Here is a 14,163-nt window from a genome sequence, read left to right as displayed (position 1 = left end):
TCTCCAGAGTCATAGTCCAACCCTCAAACCGCTACGCCATGCTGACTGTAGGGAGACTGGCTTGCAAAAGAAGTTGTGGATTCAGTAATGCATCAATTGACAAATTTTCTCTTTTCTGTTGCTGGCCTAAGTCGATCCTCTGAAGAAAGTGATTCAGTTTTTTGTGGGTTTTTCAGGCTATGTGGCCATGTTCTAGAAGAGTTTATTCCATTGACTTCACAAAGAGATTCAGCTTAGTTACTAGAATCCCTCACAGAAATTTCTGGTTTCTATATTAAGGCTCCTGAGTGCTACATCACTTTCCAGAGTTAACTAGAAATAGAATTACAACAGTGGTTCCTCAAACAACACTTAATATAGCGCTGTCTTATTCAGCAATGACTGCTTGAATGGCATAACTGAGTCATAAATAGAATGAAACACCAATAAGAATGAGAAGGAATCCCTGATTAAATTCAGAATTGACATTCAGGGACTATTGGCCAATACAGTGGATCCTTGTTATACGCTGGGGTTTGCTTCTAAGATCCCCCGTGGAAAACAAAATCCATGTATGCTCAAGTCCCATTGAATATAATGACACAGCAAAATGGTGTCCCTTATAAAAAATGGAAAACCAAGGCTTGATATTTGAAATTTATACTTTTTTTTGATCATTTTCATTCATGTATTCATGTTGGCACCACATTGAATAGCAAACAATAATGCGGACAGAAAATACAAGGCTTTAACAAAAGGTGCAGAGGGTCTCAAATGTCCCAATATTGGTTTACCTGCCAGTGCTGGGCAGGGAGTTTATATGATTAAAATGGCCCCAACGCATTATTACCTTTATCAGGCCAACTCAAAGGCACAAAATACTTGTTGCAAGCTTTCAAAGCTCCATAAAGGTATCGTTGTTTTGTGGATTTGGGATGTTGTTATACTTTGCTATATGAGCAACATGGCTACTCCTGGATGTTACTAAACAGACAAACCAGCCTCATCCAAATAAGCCAGGTCTAAATATAATGGAGGGAGGGGACCAAGATAGAATATTGTTGTTATTGTTGTGTGCCTTCCAATCGTTTCTGACTTATGGCAACCCTATCATGGGGTTTTCTTGGCAAGATTTGTTCAGAAAAGGTTTGCCATTGCCTTCCCCTGAGGCTGAGAGAGTGTGACTTGTCCAAGATCATTCAGTGGGTTTCATGGCTGAGCTAGGAACTGAACTTTGGTCTCCAGAACTGTAATCTAACACTCAAACCACTATGCCATGACACTGAACTACAGTGTGATGACAATGGCATCATATGTGTTACACATTTAGGAAGTGAACAGTGGAAGAAGATCCATGCAAATAGCTAATTTGGAAGCAGGCCAATTCTTGTGCATGTTTGAGATCTGCACCTTCTTTTTGAGACCACCTCTGTGCCAGGCAGGTCTGCCGTAAATGAGCCCTCTCTAGTTTGGCGTCCTCAAGATATGTTGGGTATAAATTCCCCTTTTGGGGGAAGGACAGTTGTTAAATGACAGAGCAGCTGGTCTGCATGAAAAAGGTTACAGGTTCGTCATTGCTATCTGTGAATAGGGCTGAGGAGACTTTGGAAATTGTAGCCTAGCTGACCTATAGGGCTTTGGGTTGGGGAAGGCTGGTTTAGAAAGATACAATATGGACATATAGGATCCTTGAACCCAGGGCCTTTTGAAATTTGCTGGCAGCTGCTTAAGCTCAGTGCCATTTTGGGAGGCTCTCCTAACAGCTCCATTTGCATTTTTAAAAACCCACTCCTGCTGTTCTTAAGGATGCAGCTGCCTCTGCTTCCTTCATGGTGATGGAGAGGATCTGCTAGGAAGGATGAAAGCACTAGCGTTTTATAGCTCCAATAAAAATCAGCTCCACTCCAGCTTAGGGGCCACTGAGGAGAACAGAAAGTGAATGAACAAGAAGTCAATGGTGGCCAATGAATAGGAACATTGGGTCTTACCTGTGAGATGTTCATTTTCAGCAATGTAGGTGGGAAATCTAGCTATTATTATTTTAAAAATTCAGTAATGAATGAGATGCAGTTGTAAAAGCTGGACTTTGGCTTGATTTATTGCTCTGCATAGTCAAATAAAGCTTGACATTTGCATGAAGTGATGCCATGGAAGCCAAAGAACCAGTCTTGCTGTTACTTTCCTTTTCCCTAGCCTTTTTTGTTTGTTTTTTAGAAGTCTTGCTGGCTGTGTGGTTCAGTTTTAGGGTTCATTTTTAGTACTGAAATACTGGGTTGAATTTCAGTAGCGCAATCTATCTTTTAGGGGAGGACTGCAGTTCAATGGTAGAGCATCTGGTTTGCATGGAGAAGGTCACAGGCTGAGTTGCTGGCACTGTGAGTAAGGTGCTGGAGGGAAAGCCCATTGGTTAGGACTGACAATAAAACCCCCAAGGGCTAAAAAGATTTCCAGCAGTCCTAACCCAACACAGATGGAGGTCATAAGGCTGGAGAAAGCTCCTTTAGAGACACATGAAGTAACCTTGTATAGAGTTGGACCAGTAGTCCTTGAACAAATTTCAAAATGTGTTTGCAGCTGTTTGAGTGTGAGGATCTGAAACCCTACAGCATAGTAGGGAACCTCTTTCAGCTAAATTCATTTTCAGAAAAGATCAGGGGCATATAAGACTGTCCAAAGTCTTATGATCTTTGTGGAAGGGCCTTTTCGCAATTGTACCATCCTGAGAGCTGTCTGGGGATGGACACTGGAAAGGGCTTTCTTGGCCATTGTTCCTAGATTGTGGAATTCCCTTCCATGGGAAACTAGACTGGCCCCTTCTCTGCCGTCATTTCACTGGCGGGGAAATACCTTTATTGATTTTGTAAATTTAAATGGAATGTCAGCTTTTGGCTACTGGTGGCTGAAGGATTTTTTTTAATATCTGTGTGCTGTATTTTTAAATCTTTACTATGCTCTTGAATGTTTTTCTGAACTGTTTGTCACGTTTTAATTGATTATCTGCCATGTTGAATATCTTTAAAAAATGGTATTATATATTGTCTTAAGCTGTTATTTTATTTTAAATTACATTGTAAGCCACTTTGAGTCCATCCAAAATGGGGGGAAATTGGATATCAATCAACCAGTTCAAATCATTTCATGGGACAAAAATGCCAACATGTTTTAACTAGGGGCTCATATTGTCAATAGGCATCCCTTGGGAGAAGGATTCTGGCTTCTCATGAGCAGGCGTTGGGTGGAGGGAACTATGCAGAATTTGAGAAGCTGCCAAACAATGGTGCCACAAGGAAAGGGGTTCTGGCCATCTGGAGATTGAGGCCCCAGCTGGGCCAGATTCAGTCCCAAGGCCTGAGGTTCCCTATCCCTGCTTGGGAGCTCCTGACAGTTAGAACTGTTGTTCTTGTTGTGTGTCTTCACTTTGTGCCCGATAGGCAACCTTAAAGTGAGCCTATCATGGAGTTTTCTTGGCATACTCTCCAATATGAAAGCTGGGACACATGTGGCCAAGCAACATCGGAGTGCGGCAAGCTAGGAAACGTCTGCAGCAGTTTGCTTTCCCCTGTGCCTCCTGGGAAGGACAAGATTCTGCTCCCACCTTTTCTCACCATTGCTGAGTTAATTTAGTGGAAACTACTTTTTCACTTTCAACTCAGTTTGCAGTGATGGAAGTAAGCTGAGAACAACGGGGGGAAGTTGGGGGAGAAGGAGAGAGAAGCTGGGTCATTTTAAAAGCTGACAAAGTGGGATGGTATAGGATTATCAGGACTCTCCCTGCTGTATTAGGATCATCAGAGGGTGTGCTGAGACTTCTTATAAGGCAACAGGACTAAGCCTGAAGGAAGGAGACTCTGCCCTCCACAACTGCCATCTGCCGGCCTGAGAGGGAGTTGACCAGGCAGGTCCAGCTCCATCAGGACTAGCCTGGAAGAAGGAAGAGCCCTCCCTCCAATCCATCTGCTTTGGTCCAGGCCTTAGAGGGAGAGAAGAGCCACTGGACCTCATCCCCTTTCCCTCCACCATTCCCTTCTCCTTTTGTTTCGTGTCTTTTAGATTGTAAGCCTGAGGGCAGGGAAGTGTCTGATTAAAAATAATAATTGTAAGCCGCCCTGAGAGCCATTAGGGCTGAAGGGCGGGATATAAATACCTAAATAAATAAATAAATAAATAAATAAACAAACTGTCATACGATCTCTTCCTCAGAAGTGGGCAGAGAATCCATGGCGACAGAGACATCCCTAACCATCATTTACCTACCTTCCCTGGACACATGCCCATTCTCAATGTCTCCCCCTCCATTTTTAAGCTGTATTTCAAGAAAGGGTCATACAAGAGGCCACTCTTGGGCTAGTCAAGAATTTACCTAGTCCACTCTCAAGGATGTGGGTCTAGAGCAGTGGTTCTCAACCTTCCTAATGCCACAGGTTGAGAACCACTTCACTAGAGTATTATAGATCATGACACTAAACCTGGGTCTTAGATGACTCTTGTGAAAAGGGTCATTCGACCCCCAAAGGGGTCACAACCCACAGATTGAGAACCGCTGGTCTAAAGCGTGCAGTGGGGCTGCACTCTTCCTCTCCAGGACTTCCCTCTTGGCTTGGGGTGGAGTGCACTGCAGAGGGACCCTCAAAGCATTGGGACTGTAGGGTTTGTAGGGCTGCATGGTGGATGTGCTTGCTTTGCAATCATGGGTATAGCAATGAAGATACAAGGAGGAGTAGTGTGATAGTGGTTGGATTAAGCTCTTACCTCTCCACCATCACCTCCCCACAGCCATGTGGACATCTGCCTTGCTGCAAGTTCAAGAAATAAGGTCAAACAAAAGGCATATGAAAGTGGACAAAAGCCCTCAGCCCTCTTTATCTCTCAATGGCAGAGATGTAAAGTGTCCCCTGAGTAGGTGGAGAGGATGAGGCAGAGTGGGTGGGAAAAGACTACAGTGATTTTGTTAGCTGCTGTATCAGGAAATAAAGAAAATAAAAGTGTGTGCCAGTTATTATATGTTATTTGAAGAGAACAGTGCCTGGACCTTTCTAGACAGTGCCCTGCCTCTTAGCTGTGTCTGAGATTGACATCTTTGCCATGGTACATTTTGGAGAGAATTTTGAGTGCTGTGTATGATTGCAAAAGAAGGTTTGTCCTGAAGAAAAGAAGGCTGAAAGGTGCTATAACAGCTGTCTTCCAAAATGTGAAGAGATGTCATCACATAGAAGGTGGAAGAAGCTTATTTTCTGCTGCTCCAGAAGGTAGAACCTAAGCCAGCACGTTCAAACAACAAGACCACAAGTTGAATATGAGTCAACAGTGTGATGCGGCAGCTAACAAGGCCAATGTGATTCTAGGCTGCATCAATAAAAGTATAGTGTCTAGATCAAGAGAAGTAATAGTGCCACTCTATTCTGCTCTGGTCAGGCCCCACCTGGAATATTGTGTCCAGTTCTGGGCAAAACAATTAAAAAAGGACATTGAGAAAGTGGAGCCATGTGTCCAAAGGAGGGTGACTAAAATGGTGAAGGGTCTGGAAACCATGCCCTATGAGGAATGACTGAGGGAGCTGGGGATGTTTAGCCTGGAGAAGAGAAGGTTAAGAGGTGATATGATAGCCCTGTTTAAATATTTGAAGGGAGGTCATGTTGAGGAGGGAGCAAGCTTGTTTTCTGCTGCTCCAGAGAACAGGACCAGGAACAATGGATGCAAGCTACAGGAAAAGAGATTCCACCTGAACATTAGGGGGAACTTCCTGACAGTAAGGGCTGTTCGACAGTGGAATGCACTCCCTCGGAGGGTGATAGAGTCTCCTTCCTTGGAGGTCTTTAAACAGAGGCTGGATGGCTATCTGTCAGGGATGCTTTGATTTCGATTTCCTGTATGGCAGACTGGGGCTGGACTGGATGGCCCTTCTGGTCTCTTCCAACTCTATGATTCTATGATTCTAAGACAGGAGACTCTGACTAAACATTAGGAAGAACTTTCCAATAGTAAGAGTGTTCAGCATTGGAACATGGGCTGCTTCAGACAGTGGTGGAATTCTTTGCTGGTGGTCTTAAAACATAGCTTGGATATCTCCCCAAGTTGCTTTCACTGTGGATTTCAGCACTGGCATGGGATTGGAACAGATTATTTTTGCGGTGCCTTCCAACTTGATGATCCTACCATACAAGCTTCTAAGAAATGGGAAATCCTACAGGCATCAATACAGTGGTGAAAAGTTCAGGAAAGCAACCAAAGGTCAGAGATGCAATAGATAACTTGGGTGCAGAAGGTCCCAGACTTAACCACTAGCAACATCAGTAGCGAGTGATGGCAAAGGGTTTTCTCTGCCTAGCACTCTGGAAAACTCTGCAGGTCAGAGACAATAATGCTGGACTCAACAGATGACAGAACTGACGTTAAGGTTGATTCTCAGGTTCCCAGGCCAGATTGCGTATCTTACAGTTAGACGGTCACACCAAAGTCACATTAGATTATCTCTGTGCACCCATATTTACACATACAGATGAAAAACAAACAAGGAAACAACTGTGTCAGAAGATCCAGTGTTTTCTCTCTCTTGTCACCTTCAGGCAATGCTTTCAAGGGTCTCAAGTTTTGATAGCGTTGGTTCCTGTCCTTTTAGAAATAAACTTGTATCAGAGACAATCTGCAGTTTCTTTCATCTGCAAAACTGCTACCTTGATACTATGATGGGCATTTCCCCTCTTATTCAACCTACTATCTGCATTTTTTTAAAAAAAGTGCAAAGCAATAACTCACAAGCATTCCTATTTTGCATGTATATTTTTCTATAAAGACACATTCAAAGGATACCTGCTTAACACACAGTAGAATCTCCTGTGAGTTTGAGATAAAGCTTATTCCCAGTTCCTTATTTGCGTGAAATTTTGAAGCAGCCAAATCCAGATGAAGAACAGCATGAGATTTAAATGCACCCCAAATTCAGCTGGCAAATACCCCATGTTGGATATGGTCATAATCAGAAAATTCTCCCTGTCAAGATAAAATTATTATTAAAAGCCACACATCTTTATCAGTCTCAATCCCTTGTCTGTCTTTTGATGTCTCATGTAAATATGGAACGAGGAAGAAGGAACCAGTTTAAGCCTCCGCCAATGTTAGGGGTGACAGCAAGGTGGTTTGCTTTCGTCGAACCTGGCAGGATGCGTGGTCTTTCTGAACTGTTAGCTGGATTGAGTGAATCCTGGGAGATGGGATCTGACATGATCAGTGAGGTGCCTCATCTGAACTGACGCTGAAGCTGGAAATGCTTTGCTGTACTTTCAGCCTGACATGCTTCCCGTTTCCACCAGCACCAAGAAAATGACAGAATGAAGATAATGAGGTGACACATTGCTGTAGTGGGGTGCGTGGTGGAACCCCAAAAATCCGCTTGCAGGCAATCTGCTGCATGTGAAGGTAAAGACCACTGACAATCTGGATGTTATCAATAAAACCCTGCCTTCCTTCTATCATAGGTCCATTATTGAATCTTAAAGCTGAAGATCCATCTCCTATATCCTACCCTCACAGTGTGCTGAATTCTGGGTTTGGCCCAGTGCATTGGGAAACCCTACATACAGGGGCTATACTTGCTAGCTGAGTCCAGAAAGAGCTGCAGAGCTGGAGTTGCAATTGCTAAGGCTAAGGAGCAGGTCTTTATTTAAAACCTTGAATAAGGTACTAGAATTTTCAGTTACATATATAGTGGATGGCCTTGGGCAAGTCACATTCTCTCAGCTCAGAGGAAGGCAAGGGCAACCCCCCTCTGAAGAAACTTGCCAACAAACCCTGCGATAGGTTCACCTTTGGGGTCACCATGAGTCGGAAACGGCTTGAAGGCACACAATAACAACAAATACAGAAGGGAACCAAAGGGGTGAATATTTTATATAGTGGCATTTCTATATTGCATTTGTATCTATTCTGGATTTTTTTATTTAGGGTTTTATTGCATCTGGAAGTCTGCCGACCAGCACAAACAGAAGAGTCCTGCAGTCAAATCCTTCAGTGGTGCCTCATTGCTTTTGGGACAGTGCAGATATGTCAAAATGTAACATACAATTTGTTGTATTGTTGATATATATATATATATATATATATGTATATGAATTTAAACTGTAATTGTGTTTGTAAATATTCCATTATGGTTGGTCTTAGAGAACTTTGAAGGTGGTACAAAATGGCCAATTTCATAATCATGGCTTGTTCCTGGAAACCAGAAATGGAAAGTGGGGAAAGGCAAAGAGCTACTGTGATGTAGTGGTTTGAGTGTTGGATTAAGACTCCAGGCGATCAGGATCTGAATCCCCACTCAGCCGTGGAAACCCCCTGGGTGCCCTTGGCCAAGTCCCACTCTCTCAGCCAATAGCAATATTCCTCCTTGGAATAAATCTGACCAAGGAAACCCCAGGAGAAGGTCATCCTACATTGGCATTAACTGGAAGATACATAGTAATGAAGACTCTATGCATTCTTTTATATTAACAAATAGCTATTTTCAGAACCAAAAGTGCATTTCTGACCATCTCCACTTCTTTTTTGCTTTGTTTTTGGGCAATCTGTGTGAGCCAAGGAGGGTGCCAGGAGCAGAAAAAAGAGCCCTCAAACCACACCACTGAATAGGAGATTTTGGAAAGGTTCTCCCTCCTCATATTATAATAGAATCATAGAATCATAGAGTTGGAAGAGACCACAAGGGCCATCCAGTCCAACCCCTGCCATGCAGGAAATCACAATCAAAGCATCCCTGACAGATGGCCATCCAGCCTCTGCTTAAAGACCTCTAAGGAAGGAGACTCCACTACACTCCGAGGGAGTTTGTTCCACTGTTGAACAGCCCTTACTGTCAGGACGTTCCTCCTAATGTTGAGGTGGAATCTCTTCTCTTGTAGTTTGCATCCATTGTTCCGCGTTCTAGTCTCTGGAGCAGCAGAAATTGTTTCTGTAGATGTTTCTGGGGCTGAAACCTAGACATTTTGCCCACACAACAGGTGTTCCACAAGTGAGTGATGAATCATCATCAACAACGGGATGGCTGCCCATTTCCACAGCAAAAAACCACATGTAGTTTAATGGCCCTTGCTCCCGGGAGTGAGCTTGGGAGTATAGCTTTCAATCAGCAAATCTGAATGATCGGAATAAACTTTTCCACTCAAATACCCATAAAAAAAAAGAGCTCCTGTCCTTTAAATTGATGGTTTCCCTCCCATCCGTTGCATTATTGCCATTAATTTTTTCCTGCTCTTTGGTCAAAGGCTTCTTACCAACCCATTTCCTTGTGCAGCATAAGATAAACTGCTTATTCATTTGCTTAATTTTTTATTCCTCCACCCCCAAAAGTATTACCATTTTAATTCTCCACTGGAAGTTTTACATAATGTCAGACTTACACACTTATTCTTCTGCTCAACCACTAAATTAACCAAGTGAATTCTATTTTCAATTTATATTAAAATGAAGCTAACCCTAAAACAACAACTAGATAAAATGAATGGTGCGTGCTGCTGCACCGCCGCACCCAAGCCCCATTATAATGGTGGAACTTAGTCTGGACGCCCCCCCTTCCCAAAATCCTTGCTATGTCCCTGATTACACACCCCTTTGATAAGGCCCTGCCCAGAGTCTGGGAAAGTTACCTTCTTGGACTGCAACTCGCCAACTTCCAGCATGTCCACTGCCATGACAGCTGGGAGGTTCAGGGAGCTGTAGTGTAAAGAGAGAGACCAGACATCACCTTTTCCAGGACACATCCTACATTTCAACCTTCTATCCAGGAGGAATTTCGTAGGATTTTATATTTCTATTAGTGTTCTTATCAGTTATTTCAAAGTGTCCTACATTTTTCTTGATTTTTTCTTGCAGTGCCTTGTCCTCCTTTGCAGTTAGGACACCTGGTCACCCTGAGTGTAAAGAAGTAACTTTCCCAGGCTAATGCTGTTTAAAGGGCCATGCAGTCTGAAAGTGCAATATATACGTTTGATATTTACATGCAATAATAATTAAAAAAAAAAACTGAACAAGTAATTCTAGCTGCAAAGAAGAAGTCAGCTACTACAATGCCAGCCCCTGGTGAAGAGGAAACGACTAACTAAAGGGCTAATGCAGTAATGTGATATCTGGGAGGCAAATGAGATTAACAGGACAATAGCCCCCATATGCCTTAAATAGTGCTTCACCCGTCAGAGAAAATTGGGATCAAAACGATATTTTTAAAAATTCTGATTGGCTTACTGTCCTTTGCCTGCCTTCTCCTTCTGGAATTACTGCCACTTGGTCTTTGTTTGATTTGGTGGCTGCAGGTGGAGAATCATTTTTAATCCCGTTTTCCAATTGCTGTCAGTCTTTTTGAAGCACCTCCACAAGGAAAGGAAACGTGGCAGCATGGAATTTACTACAAATAGCTTGTGATGAATACAAAAAGCTGAAAGTATTGTTGTCTGGGTAGTGTGTAAAGAAACCGAGGAAGGGAATGAAAAGTCAAATGCTGCAAAAAAGCAAGACACTGTCTTTCCTGATGGTAGCCAGCCACTAACTATGGGTGGTTACAAAGCTGGTGAAGGAAGACAAAGCGACTGCCGCTAAGTGAACAGATGATGGACAAAGCTATCATGGTGAGGCTGAACCATGGATGTTCTGCACAAATAAGAACAGTCCTTCTGGATCACACCAAAAGCCTATCTAGTCTAGCATCCTGTTTTCTGGGGGGGGGGGGCAATCCAAATCCCCCATAGAAGCTCACAAACAAAACCTCACTGCATTTCTTCTCTGCTGCCACATTTTGTTTCTGCTATTTAGAGATAGGCTGCTTCTGATCATGTAGTAGACTGGATCTCCTCAAAGGTGTAGTCCCTGGAACAGTGCCATTGGTCTCCAAGTCATTGGCTGCCAATCGCTGGAGAGTTTCCAGGAAAGAAAGAAACAGCTGTTGTACCCCATGGGAACAGATATGGTGCTAATCCCCGGCACATCAGGAAGAAGTAAGTGTCGGTCCCCCACAGCAGAGAGCCCAAGTAGCACTGATGTAGACAACATACAACTGCCATCAGTAGTGGCAGCCATTTTATCACTTTATGGTCCATAAAGCTGCCCAGGTTGGTGGCAGCTCAGCACATCCTGAGGCAGTGAATTAATACATTCGGCGGTAGTGGCGGTGTGCCTTCAATTCGTCCCTGACTTATGGCGACCCTAAGGCAAACTTATTGTGGGGTTTTCTTGGCAAGGTTTGTTCAGAGGGGGTTTGCCATTGCCTTGCCCTGAGGCTGAGAGTATATGACTTGCCCAAGGTCACCCAGTGGGTTTCATGGCTGAGCAGGGAATCAAACATTTCTTCTACACTACACAGTCTCAAAGGTGCTACAAGATCACTTTGCATACAGTTTTTCCTCTGTTACTAACCAGCTTGTACATTTACCATAGCTACTTGGAGCGAGGGAGATGGCCTCCACTTGGGCACTTTTTCTTGCTTGCTTCTGCACTATATAACCTTTAGAAGTCTGTCTTCCATCAGCCTTCCTTTGAGGGGTACATATTTTACCAGCCAGAGGCCCAGTTCCACCACTGGTAGACACTGAGATGTCTATGTTTTTCCCTGTGTCTGTTTGTGCATCTATCACTGCAGATACTAAATAGTCTAAAAGTCTAATGGAGTACCTGCTCATTCTCCCAGATATATACTCTGATATTCCAATGCTTAAGAACGTTTGAGTGTTGATGCCTCATTCCTCAAAACATTGTTGTTTCGTATGATAGCTTCTTTAATAACTGAATCAGTGCCAATTAATTTTAAAGGCCTGGTTGAATTAAATTAAAAACTTGAAAGAAAGAGCAGCATCAAAAGTGGGAGAAGCCAACCAGAGAGAGGGAGGGAGCAATTTAAGGGAAGCAGCAATGAATCTCAGACAGCTTCATTGGTGCGATAAACCATTGCTGGCAACAGAAAATCACTCCCTCGCATGCAAGTTTTGTCAGGGATCAAGCAGGCTTATGAAATTATTATGGGAAAGGATGTTTTATATCCATATTATCTTATCAACTCGGGAGAAGGAGGGGGCAACTGGTTGGGTGGGTGATTTTCTCAGATCCTGACGGCTGATGGAGCCGATCTGGCATACTATATCAGAGGAAGGGCAATGGCAACAGTAAGAGATACCAAGCAAAAATTTAACAAGGAAGGAAGTTTTCTGTTTTCCACTCTGTCAAGGAACTGAATTCTTTCACGTTTTCTCCTGTTCCAGCTCCACAAGTGTTTTATAAAAGATCCAGGTTCAAAGGCCCTCTGTCATAAAGGTGAACAGAAACTAGGACATAACCAGGTGTGATCTTGCTAAATCTGAGCACGGAGGAGGTCAAGCCACGACTTCTAACCCCATGATGTGAAAGAAAAAGGGTATTTGAAAGAGAAAAAAAGTTATTTTTTGTCTTTTAAAAGCATGCATCCAGCAGTGGTTCAAGTCTGCACATGCCCTCCAAAACAGTAAGGGTCAGAAACTACCCCGCTAGATGGGGTGATGCCATTTTCTTAAAGCTTCCTGCATTTGATGTTCAAGGCACCAACTGATCAAAACCTCAGTGATGCTGGTACAGCTTTAACCTTGCGCTGCTGGTTCATTCAGCTGTTTGCTTCTTGATTAAACGGACCCTTTGAACCCACTCTCTCCCTCCGACAGCCAGTCTTCTAGTTAGCTTCTTGACCTTCTTTTGAAGATGCTGAACAGACCAAGATCCTTAAATCTTTTTCCCAGCAAGGTCACTGTGTTCTGATTTCTTTCCTTGGTGTCCTAAATAGGGACTGTGTGAAAATGTGAGGCACAGAATAACACAAAGAAGCTGTTTCCATCGGCCATAGGTGTGCCCTTGTGGTGTCAAGGGATGACAATAGTGTGAGAGCAATACAGGTAAGACAGTACTTAAAAGATGGTATGAGAAATCAGAAAAAGAGCCAGTATGTTGTAGTGGTTTGAGTGTTGGACTAGGATTCCAGGAGACCAGAGTTCAAATCCCTTCAGCCACGGAAACCTACTGGGCACTTTGGGCCCATCACATTTTCTCTGTCGCAGAGGACGGCAATGCAAACCCACTCTAAAAAAATCTTGCTAAGAAAACCCTCCGATAGGTTTACCTTAGGGTCACCATAAGTCACAAATAATGTGACTTATGACAACCCAAAGGCCGTATCAGGTACACTACAGGCATGCCACAATAGGAAATTATTCATAAAGAATCCTTGCCAGCTATTGATCTCCAGCACAACAACCATCCCCCTCTGTCCTCAAGAGGACTACATACATGATGTGTCAGGAAGACAATGAAGTTACCCCTAGTAGTTGGTGCTTAAGTGGCCCACCAGGGAAAAGAAATTGTACCTCAGGGTCTCAGGCTACTGAACCAGCTTTCACCTTAAAATGGGCATGGGGGAACCAATTGGTCCACTTAGACCAGTGTTATCTTCTGGGATGGTCATGGCTGTCCCAGCTCCCAGGCAAATTCCTCCCAGTTCTGCCATCCATTGAACCAGGGATGCTGGGACTGAACCAAGACCTTCTGGAGGCAAAGCATGAGTTTTCTTCTGAGCTTGGAAGTCAGTGTTTTGGACTATAACTCTGAGAACTGCAGAATGGCAGGTGGATTCTGAAAGTTGTAGTCCAATGAAGTAACTTTCCCAAGTTCTGGTTCTACCCCTTAGCTTTTGTCTCACCCTTGGTCCACTCTTGCCGCTTGTTCTTGAAGTGAAAACATACAAATCATTTGCTAATTTGGAAAACAAAATGGTTTTCTTCCAAGATTTTCAGCTGTGATTGGAAAATCCACTGGTGTGTGCTCCCTAAATGGCACTGCCTCCTTTCTCTCAATTAAATCAGACAAGAAATCCCATCATCCAGGCAGGAGGGTGAATGAATGATGGGAGTTACAGCCTAACGCATTTCAATTGGAGACGCCTCAACAGGACACTTTCAGAACCATGTTCTCAAGCAGAGGAGAAAAGCTGGAAGCTGCTTTGTTTTTGCTGGAAAAATTGCTTGCACATTTTAAAATGGTCATTCAGACACCTTCTTTTTCTTCTGCACATGAAGAGTATCAGAGATGAGATATGAGGCTGGGAATTAGAGACTAAGTGGAGAAAGAAACCACTGTGAAAGGATTTCCCCCTCTGTGTTTCCAGTGGAAATAACAACAAAAACTCCTTTCCTT

At 43.4% G+C, this 14,163-nt stretch overlaps 1 protein-coding gene across 3 annotated transcripts in view; it reads right to left on the bottom strand.

Moving 5' to 3' along the window:
- KCNAB3 (potassium voltage-gated channel subfamily A regulatory beta subunit 3) overlaps positions 1-14,163 on the bottom strand; it is a 46,325-nt gene that overhangs the window by 31,307 nt on the left and 855 nt on the right. The gene's annotated exons all lie outside the window — the stretch shown is intronic.

Source organism: Sceloporus occidentalis, unplaced genomic scaffold (assembly GCF_023333645.1).
Source record: "Sceloporus occidentalis isolate IW3139 unplaced genomic scaffold, rSceOcc1.0.p SCAF_14, whole genome shotgun sequence".
NCBI classification, from domain to species: domain Eukaryota; kingdom Metazoa; phylum Chordata; class Lepidosauria; order Squamata; family Phrynosomatidae; genus Sceloporus; species Sceloporus occidentalis.
Note: the sequence above shows the minus strand (reverse complement) of the source record. Positions and strands in the feature narration are given on the sequence as shown.